Below are 16,491 nucleotides of genomic sequence, written 5' to 3'. Positions count from 1 at the left end.
TTTGCATATGAGACTAGTGAGACTTATGGGTCTGCAGTTTCCAGGGTCTGTAGATGGCCCACCTTTGTGGAGAAGGATTACTGTCGCTGTTCTCTATTCATGAGGCATGAATTGCAAATGTAAATCTGATACAAGGAAGGTATATACTAAGTTCAAAATGGCTTTATCTTACAGATTTCCCCATTTTCTGCAGTACAGTGATCTTGGAGTTAGTCTTTAAAGAGGTATGGGGTTCAGGCATTCTACAGCCTGCAAAAAAAAAAAAAAACATGTAATTTATATCACCAAATTTCGTACTTTGCTGAACTTTCAGAGGACTTATACTAATTTAGGGCATTCTATATCAAGTCTTGAATTTCATATGCTTTGTTACATCCTGGATTTGTTATGCAGAAAGACTTTTCTTTATAGAGTGCTATGACTGCCTGAAATCACATCTGTTATTTAGTGACTGCAAAGCACTTTTTAAAAAGGTAGTTTATGCTGTTGCATATAGTGTTCATTCATGCTGTTGCATTTTTTCTTGGAATGTTTTATTTATGACCTCCTTTTATTGTTCTAATTGTTTTGTGTTTGAGAATATTTTCATGGTGCTAGAAATTGCAATTTGTTTAGGAAAGGCATGTGATAAAACAGCTCCGTCTGAGCCTTTTTTTCTTAGATGGTTGGCTATTTTAATGTGATTCAGTGAACCTCATATGCTTCTCTTTATTTTTAACAGTGTTAACATATACAACATTTGGGTAAAAATGCCTGTAAATGTACACATAGGTTATATTCTTTCCTTTGTTCTTATTTCTAGTTTGCCCTTTTCATAAATGTACAATGAAGAACACTGACACTGAAACTATTTAAAATTATTGTAAGTGGTAGAGTAAGACAATCAGTAGGCAGCTATGGGTTAGTGTAGATTTGGTTATGTGTTTAGGATACAGAATGATTTGAATAAAAAATACAAATCAGCTCATTCAAGGAAAAACCACAACACAACAGAAAAAACTGACCATATTTTTCGAAACAAAGATTAACAGTCTTTCAGATTTGGTCTGCAGTATGTTTGAGCGTGGACTTTATTAATGTTGTGTAACTCTCATAATTTACAGCATCAGCACTTAAAACTTTATTTAGATACTGATTAACAATGCCTACAAGTAAACTGCTGTCAAAAACTTGAAGCAAAAAGTTAGATTTGAAGTGCACTGAATGTTTTATAGTGGTGTAATACACCAGTCTTTCTGTTTCATTAAAAGAGCAATTTTGGGTTTGCCTGACAACTGATTCTTGGAATGAATGGCATAACATTAAGGTCACCAAGAATAAATGTCATCTGTACCTATATGTGTTGGCAAATAAACACTGTTAAGAAGGTCATTCTTATTATTTAGAAACTTCTTTAAATTGTGTTGGTCATGTTTTGTCAGTTAGAAATGAAAAGTAAAAAAGAAGTATGTTTACCTTTCTAAATGTGTCTGATTTTGTGCTGTTATGAGTAAATGTGTAAAAAAACACTCTCACCAAATTGCATTATGGGTAAATATTCATGATCTGCAATGTTTTCATGGGAGCTGTTTTTCACTAATAGAAAGACTCATTGCTAGGGTTTACCTTAAATATGCATTGCCTTTTAATAAGTTAAAATGGTGAGCCCTAGTAGCAAAGGTACATTGTAGCAAATGGCAGTCTTGACTTTTATTTACATACCCTTAGCTATTATATAATAGCATTCATGCTCTATATAACTGCTGAAACATGTAATAAAAGTTTCAACATTTAACATTTTTCTCTTTTACAGATGGTGGAGCTGCAACAGTTGAAATAATCTTCTGACTTGTTATCTCTAATTTAGATAAATGGAATAGTACAGTAATTCTTAATTACTTAAAATGATGGGAATAGGGTTAAAGACAGATCATAGTTATACAAATTGTAGATAAAGACTAGTTATTTCAACAAATTTCGTTTAGGTGGTACAACTAGTTCAGGTTTGAGGGAAGTTATCTGATGGGACATCTGTCTTGTGAACAGCTTTGCAATAGTAACCCTAGTGCAAGACTGAAGGTCAGGCTGCACAGGGGAAATTCTCTTTTCTTCTGCTGCAACCAGCTTCAGAGTTGATTATGCTAAGTATGTGGGTGCAGGTAGTTTAGCCATCTACCTGGACGTATAGAGAGCTTTGCCCCTCCATAACAACACTGAACAGATTTATACAGATGTAATCACTAACATCATTTGCCTTATCACTGTTTCACTTATCAAGAAATTGCTTGCTTACGGGTTAATCAGATTGTATGGATCTTTGCTGTCATGTTTTTTTCACACAAGGAAATTATAACAATACATTCCTTCCCATACTTGTGGAGAGCAAAGTATATATTGCTCTTTCTATAATGGTTAAAAGGGCCTTTCAGAGATCAACTGGGGGCACATTGGGTATCTTGCAGGCCTTTGAATGTAGAATACTTAACATATTTCTCAAAATAATGCTTCTGTATATAGAAGATCCTATAAGGTTTCATAGAAAACCATAGGATAGAGAAAACACCATGTGCAACTTCAATAAGATTGTCCACCTCCCTAAGGTACTGGTGCTATAGAATGCACACATGTAGCAATAAAAGCTCCACGTGACCCATAGCTATAAATGTCTCTGAACAGAAAGAGCTACCATTCCATGAACTGCCAGGTAGTGCATGACAAACATGGGATCATAACCACTGTGTTTGCAGACTACCTTGGGAATTTTGTATGACTCATATAGCTGGCACACATCTCGGCTATATCACGACTTTCTCCATTCAGAGATTCTACTGGGCTATGTAGTTGGAAGGTGTAGACCTTGTGCTATGGGATTCCATATAGCTAGATATATGTGTGTCCACAGGTAATACCCCCTGCCCCAAAATGTTATTTCTCTGTTGGAACTCATAAACTGTGGCTGAAGTCCAGTATAGCAATGTACATAACAAAACTCGCAACATCATAAAACATGTGTTTGGACTACTTAAAACCCACTTATTTTGCACTGACATGCCTGGAGGCACTGCAACTGTATATGTTAGCATATTGCAAAGCTCCATCATGTGATGGTGAGGAGACAGGCAGGACAGCTACAGAATACCAGCACAACTGGACTGCTCACAAGCAATCACACCAATGGTCATCAGGAAAGGCACATCAACATGACCACCTGATAAAACTGAAGTGGAACAGTAACAACTGGCCACCACAAAACCATGCCCAGACAGAAACTGGTGAGGTGCACAGCTGCACAGGTCAGAAATATGGGACCTGACATACAGTTGCAGTGCAGTGTCACACAGACAGACGTAATGCATGCAGTATATATATCAGGCTATGCTAGTCAATGCATGGTTCAACTACACTGTGCATCTGACCTTCTGATGTATACCACACTGAGCTCAGCCACCATTGTGAATGCAGGTAGCTAAGGACACAATGATAATGGCTGTTTACCCATTCTGAGTGGGAACATATCACAGGAGTCTGAAACAGGGGGCTTTAAGTGGCAGGTATTCTATCTCATATGCTATATCCCCCTTTGATTTTGTGGGGTTTCCACTATGTGACCATGGCTTGATGTGGAAGCAGGCATCCTCAGTCAATGTGTTTGAGGTGCCACCATATAACCATGTTGTGACCCCTCCTGAAAGGGATGGTGTCTGGCTGTGGCACCGTGATCTGGATGAGTTCCAAACATGTAGTGTCTTGTCAACAGAGGACAGATGTTTGTAGTTGCCAACTGAGGGTGGTAGAGCAATAGTGTAGCTATGGCAGGGTGAGAGGGTCGACTGCCCCAGGTACAAAATGTAGGGCAGGTGTGATCAGCCATTCCAAATCTCTCCTTTATAAACGAATCTGGATAGCAAAGTCTGTTTTTTTTCTCTTCAATGGAAGTGCGGGGAAGGAGTTGCAATGTAACTGTAATAATTACAGTGAAGTAGTTTTTCTGTTTTTTTTTCCTCTTCACTTACAGAGCTGAGGAGGTAGGGCACTGGTTCATGGACGAGTATAGTTGGTGTCCTGATACAAATGTATACTTTGTACTCAGTGATGCCCTTCTTTTACATTGCACCCCTCCATACCTCTCAACCTCTTAGACCAAGAAATCTGGACAAAGCCTAAAATAATGGGTGGACAAAGGTTCAAAATTAGGGAATGCTCTTATAAACTTGAAAGTTAATAGAATAACATATTTTGTGTTAGCATGCATTATTTGAAGGATATGAAGCCCAAAACTTTAATGTCTGTCATTATTTAGTCATTTCAGTCCTGAGTGATTTGCCAGAAAACCACAAATTTTATGAGATACAGACCAAAAGTATGAGGCAAAAATCCTGGCATTTTGTTAAAATATGGAGAGTTGAGAGGTGTGCACTCCTGGTAAGTGGCCTGCCCCAAGTTTGGCAACACAGCTGGTGACTGTGGTTTTGGTGGCACTAGAAATTGTCTGCTTGAAGGATGACTAGGAAGCACTGTGTGAAATCTGAGACCTCAGGAGACCAATCATTACTGTGTCCCTGACCTCCGTATCCAAAATGGTGGCATGTAATAGAGTAATGAAGTCCATAATGGACTGGGTTGCAATAGATTGTAGCTGGATGATGCTACAGGACATTTGCTGATTGTTTCTGAGTACTGCCTGTATGTCAAGGGCAGTTTGTGACACCTGAGAGCACTGAGCATGTCTGCAAGGCTTCCATTGAAGACTGTAAATTTACTGCTGCAGTTGCAGAAGAAGCCTCATTACTTTTATGATCCATGGGGGATTTCTCCCTACCAGGGATGGTGAGCACCAGAACTGTGCAGTCTCATATACTTGTCTGACTGATGCTACATGTTTGGGCTGTATTGATGGAAAATGTATATCAATGATGGAGGTAGTGCCACTGAGTCATCAGACATCAGGTATTTGTGTGATATACCAGGCCACAAAATAAACTGAAAAAGCACAAATTAAAACACAAGTGGAAGGCCCAAGGAAACAAACTGCTGCAGGTAAAATCCAGAAGAACTTTAATCTAGAAACTTTTTGAAATAAAAACTTGTTTAAAACTATGAGAGATAAGTACTTCCATTCAAAAATATACATGAACCTCATCAGATAAACATTGCTGGAAGCACACACAAAGTAACTTTTGTGTTCAATCACATGACCGCCAAGCTCCCAGGAAATGAGGCATCATCTTAAAGGAGCCTCCACAAAGAAATTCACAGTGTGTAGCACTGAGTCAATCCAACTGGCAAATTTTGCAAACAAGGAAAAATATATTAAAAAATAAATAAATAAATAAATAAATAAATATATATATATATAAAATGCATAAAACACAGTGCTACACACTGTGACTTTCTTTGTGGAGGCTCCTTTAAGATGATGCCTCATTTCCTGGCAGCTTGGCAGTCATGTGATTGAACACAAAAGTTACAAATTGTTTGTGCACTTCCAGCAATGTTTATCTGATGAAGTTCATGCATTTTTGTGAACAAAGCACTTATCTCTCATAATTTTATAGAAGTTTTGAACAAGTTTTTATTTCAAAAAGTTTCTAGATTAAAGTTCTTCTGGATTTTACCTGCAGCAGTTTGTTTCCTTGGGCCTTCTACTTGTATTTGTGTGATATCAGCAGCAGCCCCAGTATAGGTTCCAACATCAGCCTATTATTGCGGTCCCATCTCTTCTGATGTCACTCTAGCTGTGCACTGCACTGTGACACCACAATAAAATGAACACTGGAGTGAACATGGTTACCAATGCCAAAACCATATCCCTGTGGCATGCACATCAAGAGTGCCCAGGCTAGATTTTTCACATAAACCCAATATAGCACTGCCACCATCATGACATAGCTGGATACCCAATGTAACTAAACAATACATAGCCAAACCTTACTGTTGTCAGTCTTTAGTGTCCATATACAGTGTACAACTGTAGAGTAATCTGTTGTAGGAGTTACTAACATAATGCATCACCCAGTGGGATGTATAGGGGTGGGTCTATCTTTATATCAGTGTTCATTCCTCCAGGAATAATTCAAGAATCTCTAACCCCCTGCATAGACATCATAAATTCCACTGTCTCTGTCAGCCTGTTCTTTCTAGGTGACCTGTATTTAATAAACTCTCCTGCCGTTATGGAATTTACCTCAGCATGGTCTAGCATGTTGGAAATATGCTTATGACCCTCGCCATAATGTGTGATTGCATCCCTCCATGGCATTTATGAAATTGACTACTCCCTGCTATACCTGTCACTTAAAGGCTTGTCAATATCCAATTTCTCCAACAGACACTGTCTGTGTGACCTAAGTGATTGCATTACAACTTAATTTTAGCAGGGCTGAAATTGTCTAGCTTCTGTCATCCATCCTGCAGACATTCAGAGTTCGGTGAACAGATTATGTAAGGCTGTAAACAGCATATCATTGGGATTGGTAGACTGAGTGCTACAAACAAAGAGGTAACATTTGTAGAACATATCCTAATCAAAGTAACAGGTGTGATGGTATGATATATGACAGCTTTAAGAACAGATGCAGGAATACAAACAGTGGAGGAACATGTCCGGGGATTTATATAGGGTACAGCAAACACCCCTGATGCTGACAGTTAGGGTCACCTTTATAACCACTGGTGAGATGGCCCTATTGTAACATGATGAAGTGGTGGATATATGTGTAGGCATATGACTGCTGTACTCAACACACTAGGCAAACACATGCGCCTGACAACAATTTTGTAATGGTGAAATGTGCATACAGGGAGAGGTTGTCCAGACATGCTAGGCCAACACATGTGTCTAAAAACAGTTTTGTAATACTGATATATCTATACAGGGAGAGGTTGCAAAAACATAGAGAGCTACCTAGTTACCATTACCTTTTACAAACAAGAGAGACATGCAGGCACACATCTTCCTATTACCATCTTCTAGTAACATGAATTCCAGTGGAAGTGTGCCCATCTTTAGGAAGGTAGGGGGGAATGCAGTATGCCACACATATTTAGTGTACTCTGTACCTCTTCAGACTGCTTATAGATCAAAATAATGCTGTTAGCATTCCTTGTACTGCTAACTATTTATGCAATACATCTTCCCAAATCTGAGACATTTAGATAAAAATATGATGGCACATCTTCTAAACTACATAACTTATATGTATTTGCACAGCACATGAGCAAATCAGGCCAGGAGGCATGCACGTTTATGAATGATTTTATTTTGCTGTGACACAACAGTAGCATAAGATGCAGTCTTCTACCTATGCTCTCCAGTAACTACTCATATCTATTGCCTGTGCTCACCAGTAATAGCTCATATCTCACGAGTAACAACTCATATCTACTACCAATGCTCACAAGTAACAGTTCATATCTACAACCTGTGGTCACTATTAACAACTCATATATACTGCCTATGATCATCAGTAACAGCTATCTACTGCCTATGTTCACCAGTAATAGCTCATATCTACTGCTTATGTTCACCTGTGACAGCTCATATCTACTGCCTATGCTCACCAGCAAAGGCTCATATCTACTGCTTATGCTCACCAGTGACAGCTCATAGCTATTGCCTGCACTTACCAGTAACAGCTCATATCTAATGCCTATACTCATGAGTAACAGTTCATATCTTCAACCTGTGGTCACCAGTAACAACTCATATCTACTGCCTATGATCATCAGTAACAGCTGATATCTACTGCCTATGCTCACCAGTAATAGCTCATATCTACTGCTTATGTTCACCCGTAATAGCTAATATCTACTGCTTATGCTCACCAGTAACAGCTCATATCTATTGCCTATGCTTACCAGTAACAGCTCATAGCTATTGCCTGTACTTACCAGTAGCAGCTTATATCTACTGCCTATACTCACCAGTAACAGCTCATATCTACTGCCTATACTCACCAGTAACAGCTCATATCTGCTGTCTATGCCCACCAGTAACAGCTCGTATCTACTGCTTATGCTCACCAGTAACAACTCATATCTACTGCCTACGATCAGCAGTAACAGCTCATATCTACTGCCTATGCTTACCAGAAATAGCTCATTTCTACTGATTATGTTCACCCGTGACAGCTCATATCTACTGGTTATGCTCACCAGTAAAGGCTCATATCTACTGCTTATGCTAACCAGTAACAGCTCATAGCTCTTGCCTGCACTTACCAGTAACAGCTCATATCTAATGCCTATACTCACCAGTAACAGCTCATATCTACTGCCTATACTCACCAGTAACAGCTCATATCTGCTGTCTATGTCCACCAGTAACAGCTTGTATCTACTGCTTATGCTCACCAGTAGCAACTCATATCTACTGCTTATGTTCACCCATAGCAGCTCATATCTACTGCTTATGCTCACCAGTAACAGCTCATATCTGCTGCATATGCTTACCAGTAGCAGCTCATATCTACTGCCTATACTCACCAGTAACAGCTCATATCTACTGCCTATACTCACCAGTAACAGCTCATATCTGCTGTCTATGCCCACCAGTAACAACTCGTATCTACTGCTTATGCTCACCAGTAACAACTCATATCTACTGCCTGCGATCAGCAGTAACAGCTCATATCTACTGCCTATGCTTACCAGAAATAGCTCATTTCTACTGATTATGCTCACTAGTAACAGCTCATAGCCATGAGCTTCAGCTGAAGACATGTGCAGGTACATGTTTCTCATTGCTTTGTGAGTGGCCATGGTGTATAAATCACATTGCAGGCATGCTTCATTGACTACCATTCTGAAAGGGACCACATTTTCCCAGAAAAATTAGAAAATGGCACTTTGTGATATTACCCACTGAAGATCAAAAACATGTTCTGTGAATGATGGAAGGATAATGCTTTATCTCCTCCATGGCTGTTTCAGAAACACCTAATGGTGTTGTATCATGGTGCATTTATGAAAATGGATACATGGACTGATCTGGTATCACCAGAATAGGAGAACAGAGCTGATGTTGGTTTGATGACACATAGTCCACAACCCAGATCCCAGATAAGTCTCAGGAATGAGAAGCAGAAGTTAGCCAGGAATGCATTGAGTGGTATTTTAAGTATTTTTCCTTGTTTATGCATTTTTATTTTTTATACTATTGCAAGTTTTGGTCCATTGTTGTCTTTCTAGGAATTAGTTCCTCTACTGTGTGGATCTTCCATCTAAGGAGGTGGTGAGGGAGGCCCTCGATTTGATATGTATATATATGTGTGTGTGTATGTATATATATATATATATATATATATATATATATATATATATATATATATATATATATATATATATATATATATATATATATATATATATATATATATATATTTTTATTTTGTGTAGATTTCTGCAGAGCTAGGTTGTAGGGGGGGGTTAGTCACACTTCAGCACGTCTCCATAATTGCATACTAACTGGTGTATCTCCATGTATACCTCTGCCATACTCTCTTTGAGTATCTTAAAGTACAGGCAGAGAGCACATACTTGACTGCTGTCTGTCATGCAGCTAACGGCAAATACTTATGGGACTGGATAATTGTCTTAACACCTCACCTTGCTTGATGTGCATGTTCTCTTTTAGCATTACCAGAATGTAATGCAAACTCTGCCATTTCATGCATGAGTCTGGAATGATTTGTTGCCAGCCATGGTTAGTTACACACATGCACACACACACACACACACACACACACACACACACACACACACACACACACACACACACACACACACACGCACACAGACTAGCATGTCTTACAGTCTACATTCCAATGTCTGAATACATTCACTGCCTTCTCATTTTGTCTCCCCACTGCAGGTCTGGATAACATAATTGATCTGCAGTCATCCCTACCACTTCCATTCCATGTTGCAGTTTTACCTCTGGTTTATGAATGTGATGATGATGCTGGGAGGGCCTCAGCAGAGGGATTTCTGGATACTCACCAGCAAGTATTCTGTCTGTTTTACCTGTGGTGGCCTGCCGCAGTTGGAGCAGGTGGTGAATGCTCTGAGAGGAGGGTTTGGCCCATACTACAAGCCACCCTGATCCATCATATGGTGATAAAACCTTGTAATGTCCCTCTAGGATGGAATAAGGATACCATAACAGTTGCTTGTTTTGCGTGCTCCCTTTATCTTATGTCCTGCCCCATACCCCATGCTTTGTCAATCCCACCCCATCACCCTTTGTTTACTCCGTCTCTGTCCTTCCAATGTTTTCTCATTTGACTGTGTTCATTTTCACACTTGTTTTTATATGCCGTTCTGTATTTGTCTGCTCCCATGCACTAACCTATTTCTAATTCTTATTCCTTGCTTTCCCTGAAACCCTTTCCCTCTTCCTTTCTGTCTACCAAAAATGGGGTCCTGTTCCTTCAAAAAAATGTCTGTGCCTATCCTGCACACTGCTATATGTTGTCCTTATGTGATACTCTATGTGATACTCTCTGCACTCCATTTCCTACTTTCCTACGCACCCCTTTTATTCACTTTTATAAATCAAGAAGGTGTATGCATATATGGGCACCATAACATTGTAGCTGGAAATAGTATATGCCTACCTAGCAGTCTGTGAGCATGGTGCAGTACTAAACAGGAACAGCACACACAGCCTAGCTGCTATAAGCATAGGCTTATATAGATATACAATAGTCTAAATTCATGATTTCTGATCCTGTGAAAGCACTCTATGCAGTTGATCTACAGATTGTTTTCTGCACTTTGGAATGAACAATTAACTGCACAGTTTTGTCTACCTGCAAAATATACAGTTCCTGCACAGTTTTGCTAACCCGCACAATGTACAATAAACTGCACAATTTTGCATACCTGTGCATCATACAATTCACTGCACAATTCTGTGTACCTACATAGTATACAATTCACTGCACAATTCTGCATACCTGTACAGTACACACTTCTCTGCACAATTTTGCATACCTGCACACGGTATGATTCATTGTACAATTTTGTACACATGCACAGCAGCACTCTATAACCAAAACAACGTGCATACTGATTGGTTTATTTGTGTTGTCTAGACTACAGTTGCCTACTTGCCCTTAAGCAGTGCATGTTTTCATTTAGATATTCATTGCATCCTTCTGCCTCTGCGCAGTGCTGCTTAGATTTTCAGTTTGCACAGAACTGTAATGCAACTCTATTAATCCAATCCCAGGTTAATAAATAAATAAAAATAAATAAATGCAGGTTCGTAACTTCAAAAGTTTAAAAATACTGCACTAACAATTCAGAAAAAAAAATCAACTTATGGATGTAATTCACATGCCTTCCAAAGGTGGAAAGTGTGTTTAATGTCATAAAAGCTATACTGAATACAGCAGTCTCTTTATAATGATACATTGTTATTCACATCATCACATGAGCTACTATTTAAGGGAAATGTGTTCAACAATTTAATCTTTTGAAGTTTTTATTTTTGCTGGAAATAAGTAGCAGCTGAAACATATATGCACACAGGATTAAATTATATATTTTTGTAATTACCTGAAATATATTTGTTGAGATGTTAGTCTTTCTTCCCCTTAGTAATTCTGTTCTCTCACTTTGTGTCCAGGTTTATTATAGAGAAATAGTGCAATTATTCTTTTAATTATTTTCTTTGTTGTCCTCAACACTGAGAACTTTCTCTGGCTGCAGGTCATAGAAGGACGGCGCTCTAAGTATGACCAAGCTGAACCATGTTCAACTAATTGCTTAAATGCTAGAGAACCCAGGTGGGAGAGTGAGAAGGAGAGGCCTTGCTCACCTGTCCAATCTAGCAGTGAGGGAGGGGTTTCTGCCAGAAATATGATGGTGCTGTAATTGCTTGTCAGATTGTTGTTGGCATTTTTCATCATTTTAGGTGCATGATGTGTGTGTGTGCCATTAATATCTCCTCCCAGTTAAGGCATACAGAAAGTCCCCTGGTGTACTGGCTGCATCACTTCCCCTTTCCAAATAGCCATTAGCTAGGTCCCAGCCTCAAGGGGGCAGTACCTGAGACACTAAAGCTAAAAAATAGTACAGGCAAACATCTGATGGTCAGTCGTAGGGCATAGAATAGTGGGGTTAAACAAATAAATGGGAGCAGTGAATATCTTCCATGGAATACTGCTGTGAAGCTCTGCAGACATGAATGTTAAACTGTCTTTGTGCTGTGGGAGCTCTTACTATGACCCAGGCAGTCAGTGTTCAATTAACTCCCCTAGCACTGAAAGAGACATGTAGGGAGAGGCATGGGCCACTCACCTCTCCTGGGGGTGGGAGGAGGGAGGAATGCTTGCTTCTCTTGGGGTGGGAGGGAAGAGTGAAGGTGGAGATGGGTGCTCTGTGAGCACATGTGGCAGTGCAATTTCTCAGGTGGCACTGGGGAAACCAACACCCATGCTTGGGAATGGTAGAACAGGGCTGTTTGCTGGTAACATCACTTGTGGAGGTGAGGGGTGACCAGCACAGTAAGACCATTACATACTGCCTTCCCTCATGATCCAAGCATTCACTAAGCACACTTGACTGAAAGCTCACTTCACTGAAAACTCATTTGGTCGAAACTCATATCGTCAAAAGTTATGTATAGCCATTTCCCCACTGTAGTGCGATCCTGGAGTTAGAATATAAAGTAAGAGGGGGTGTGGGAGGCACAGTCTTTTGGAAAGAGTTATTTATTTAACTTAGAAGTATACATGTCTATGGTTTAAAATGTTTAACACCCCCACCCCTCACAACCTCCCTTACTTAATATTCTAACTCCAGGGTCGCACTACAGTGGGGAAAAGGCCATGTATAACTTTTGATGAAATGCGTTTCAGTGAAATGAGTTTTCGATGAAGTGAGCTTTCAGTGAAGTGTGCTTGGGAAACTGACTTTCGACCAAATGGGTTTTCGACCAAAGTAGACCCATATATATACACATATATATATGTATATATATATATATATATATATATATATATATATATATATATATATATATATATATAGTTCCCCTTTATAATCTCAAAATACTGAAATCTTGAATTTCAGTATCCTAAGACCATAAAGGCAAATTGTTAAAATAGAGAATGTGCATAATCATGAATTTGAATATCTCAAATTTGCGATTTTGGCTTTACGCTTCATTACGTTCGGTGTTTTCTGTGGATGGTGTACGGTGTCATGTGTGGATATAGGTGCGATTTAAGGTAAGTGAGTGTTTTGTAAGGGTTTTGGGTGGGAGTTTGAATGTATGTGAATGTGTTTGTAAGTTGTACGTGTGGGTTAGGGTAGGCAGGTACAAGTATTAGTGTAAGTGTAGGATGTGTTGGTGTTTGTATATGTGTGATGTGTGTGTCTGTGTGTGTGGGACTGTGGAATGTCTGGGTGTGGGTTTGCTGTCTTTTCCTGTTTGTGCGATCTCGGAGTTAGTATATATAAGTAGGGGGGTGTTGGGGGTGCAGCCCCCCACATGGGGGGTGCATGGGGTTTGCTCCCTTGCTTATATGTAGTGTAGGTGTATTGATTTGTGTTGTTGTGTTTGTATATGTATTGTGGGTAGGATAGTGTATTTGTTGTGTGATGTGTGGTGTGTATATGTTTGCGATTTTGTATTTCGCGGTTTTGGGGTTTTGGGATTTTGAACATTCTCCTTTATGGTTTCGAGATACTGAAATTCGAGATTTCAGTATTTCAAGATTATAAAGGGGAACCATATATATATATATATATATATATATATATATATATATATATATATATATATATATATATATATATTTGCATGAAAAGGCACTTTTGCCAATAACAATACACTGAACCACAACAGAAAACACACATAAAAAAAACAAACAAGCAAATGCATTTATGCAGGGGGGCAAGCCCTCCTGCACCCAACATGTGCCTCCACACCCCCACTACTTATATATACCAACTCCGAGATTGCACTACAGTGGGGAAAAGGGAATATTCACTTATTCTCACTGTACCACAATCTCTAACATCTCTTTGGTGTAATATTATTCATGAAAGTGCGTTTTCATTTAAATGCACTTTTGCTAATATAGACTCGGTTAAATCACATTTGATGGCATCTAATTTCAATGGGTTGAAGTAGACCCATACATATATATATATATATATATATATATATATATATATATATATATATATATATATATATAGGTCTACTTCACATGATCGACAACTCAAATGTCTGACTTTCATATGGCCGAGACCATATGATCAAACATTTGAAACATTGACCATGTAAAGTAAACACCATAACACACAAAAAAAAATACTAACTCTGTTTAGTAGAGGGGAAGCCCCCCCTGCACCCCCCACACCCCCACTACTTAAATATACCAACTCCGACATTGCACTACATTGCAGTAACAGGAAATCTTCCCGTTCTGCTCTCCATTCAGATCGGTCGAGCTTTTAAAAGTTCGATCATATGGTCTCGGCCATATGAAAGTCAAACTTTTAAAAGTTCAATCATCTGAAGGGGACCCATATAAATATATAGCCATGTTTTTGTGAAAAAAAATATTTACTTTGGTTTTAATTATGTGTGTGTGTGTGTGTGTGTGTGTGTGTGTGCGTGTGTGTGTGTGTGTGTGTGTGTGTGTGTGTGTGTGTGTGTGTGTGTGTGTGTGAGAGAGAGAGAGAGAGAGAGCATGCATGTGTGAGACAGACAGACAGAGAGAGCAGGCGAGAGAGAGAGAAAGAGTGTGAGAGAGAGAGAGAGAGAGAAAGACAAAGTACTTCTCAACTTCTTTGCTCAAGAATTCTGGAAACGGTCAACCATATTAGGAAGACAAAGGCTGAGAATCAGGGATAATTAAAACCCTAGTTCAGTTTAAAAATTAATAGTGCAAAAAGTTTCCCATCAATGTATATTTCCCGATTAATGAACATTATGGAACTTTAATGTTTGGTTTAGTTCACTAACTGTAATCCTGAAGGATTTTCCAGAAAATCAAACATTTAGCAATGTTCTGCAAAACCAGAGACAGTTGAGAGGCATAGGGATTAGCAATGCCTCATACTGTATGATTTTTTTTCATACTGATAGCAATGAAATATTTGTGGTATATTCAGTCAAGAAAGGGGCTGTAATTACTGGGTACATTTGTATACATGTGTGTGTGTGTGTGTGTGTGTGTGTGTGTGTGTGTGTGTGTGTGTGTGTGTGTGTGTGTGTGTGTGTGTGTCTCAATGTGCTTCTGCTTGTGCCTCTTCATCTGTGTGTCTGTGTGTGAGGGGTGGATATTAAATACTTACATAACCTTTATTTTTGATACTGCTTCCAACAACAATTATATATGATATAGCAACTTTGAAACATTAGACAGTGGAACTATTTTACATGAAAACTATAAAAAGTGTATATATTAATAAAAACAACAAATAAATGCAAAATAATTAAACAGATACCCCAGTATCTTTGTGCAGCAATGGTCTGAGGGTGGCCATTACAGAGGAAATAACAGACCTGTATTGGGTCTTACAATATCGCTTGTGGGCCAATATTTCTCTGTAATGCCTATCCTGTCAGACAGTATAGCTTGCTTATGACATCCTGGACTCAATTATAAAACTATCAGTGAAAAAAAGGTCCCTGCCCTTTAAAGGAATACTAAACTTGTATTGAGGCTTTCCCACTACAACAATTGGTTGTAATCAAAATTATGAACACCGTCTAACCTGTAAAATATATGCATGTATAAAATAAAAGTGTGATAATTACATAATAATAATCATCATCATCAAAGTGGTAACAATGATTATGATGATGATAATGATGATGACGATGATGATGATTATTAGTATTATTGTTATTATATTTTCTGTCATTAAATATTTAAATTGAAAACCAAAACTTTTTTTAACTTCACTTGTTCGTGAGATCCTAATACTTGCTTAGGTCCCAGTACTTCCTATGCTACTTGTCAAATCATCCCTCTGAACCAGAATTTGTCCAATCTTGCTATCATATCAGAGATTTAACAAATTGAATCCATTACCCTAGCACCTCTTCACCCTTGATCCAAAATGGAAAGTCATCCAGCTAGTCTTCCCTCCGTTGACAGCCTCATCACACTTTATTTACTCAGATAATGTATCGATTACCTGATGTTCACAGGAATTGATCTGTTACTTAGGTCAATACTAACAATTTGTGGCAGATGCAAGTACCTGGCCAAAATGGAGACTTCAAACTCACAAACAAACACATCCTGTGAGACTCACTCACCTGTACCACACCCCTCTCATACTCATATTAAATTATTCTATGCTGAAACAGTTAAAAAATCCTTACTCAAGCCTCAATGGCCAATTAAGAGCATAGCTCAGTATAAACCATCAATTGCTACACCATATGGCATAAACATTGCAGGAAGTCACAAGGAAACAGGAGATCTCAAATCCAATACAACAAAAACAACCTTTAAAAACAAAAAAAAAACATACTAG

Source organism: Protopterus annectens, chromosome 3.part0, assembly GCF_019279795.1.
Source record: "Protopterus annectens isolate FY-2018-M chromosome 3.part0, PAN1.0, whole genome shotgun sequence".
NCBI lineage: Eukaryota > Metazoa > Chordata > Ceratodontiformes > Protopteridae > Protopterus > Protopterus annectens.
This window is presented reverse-complemented; position numbering follows the sequence as displayed.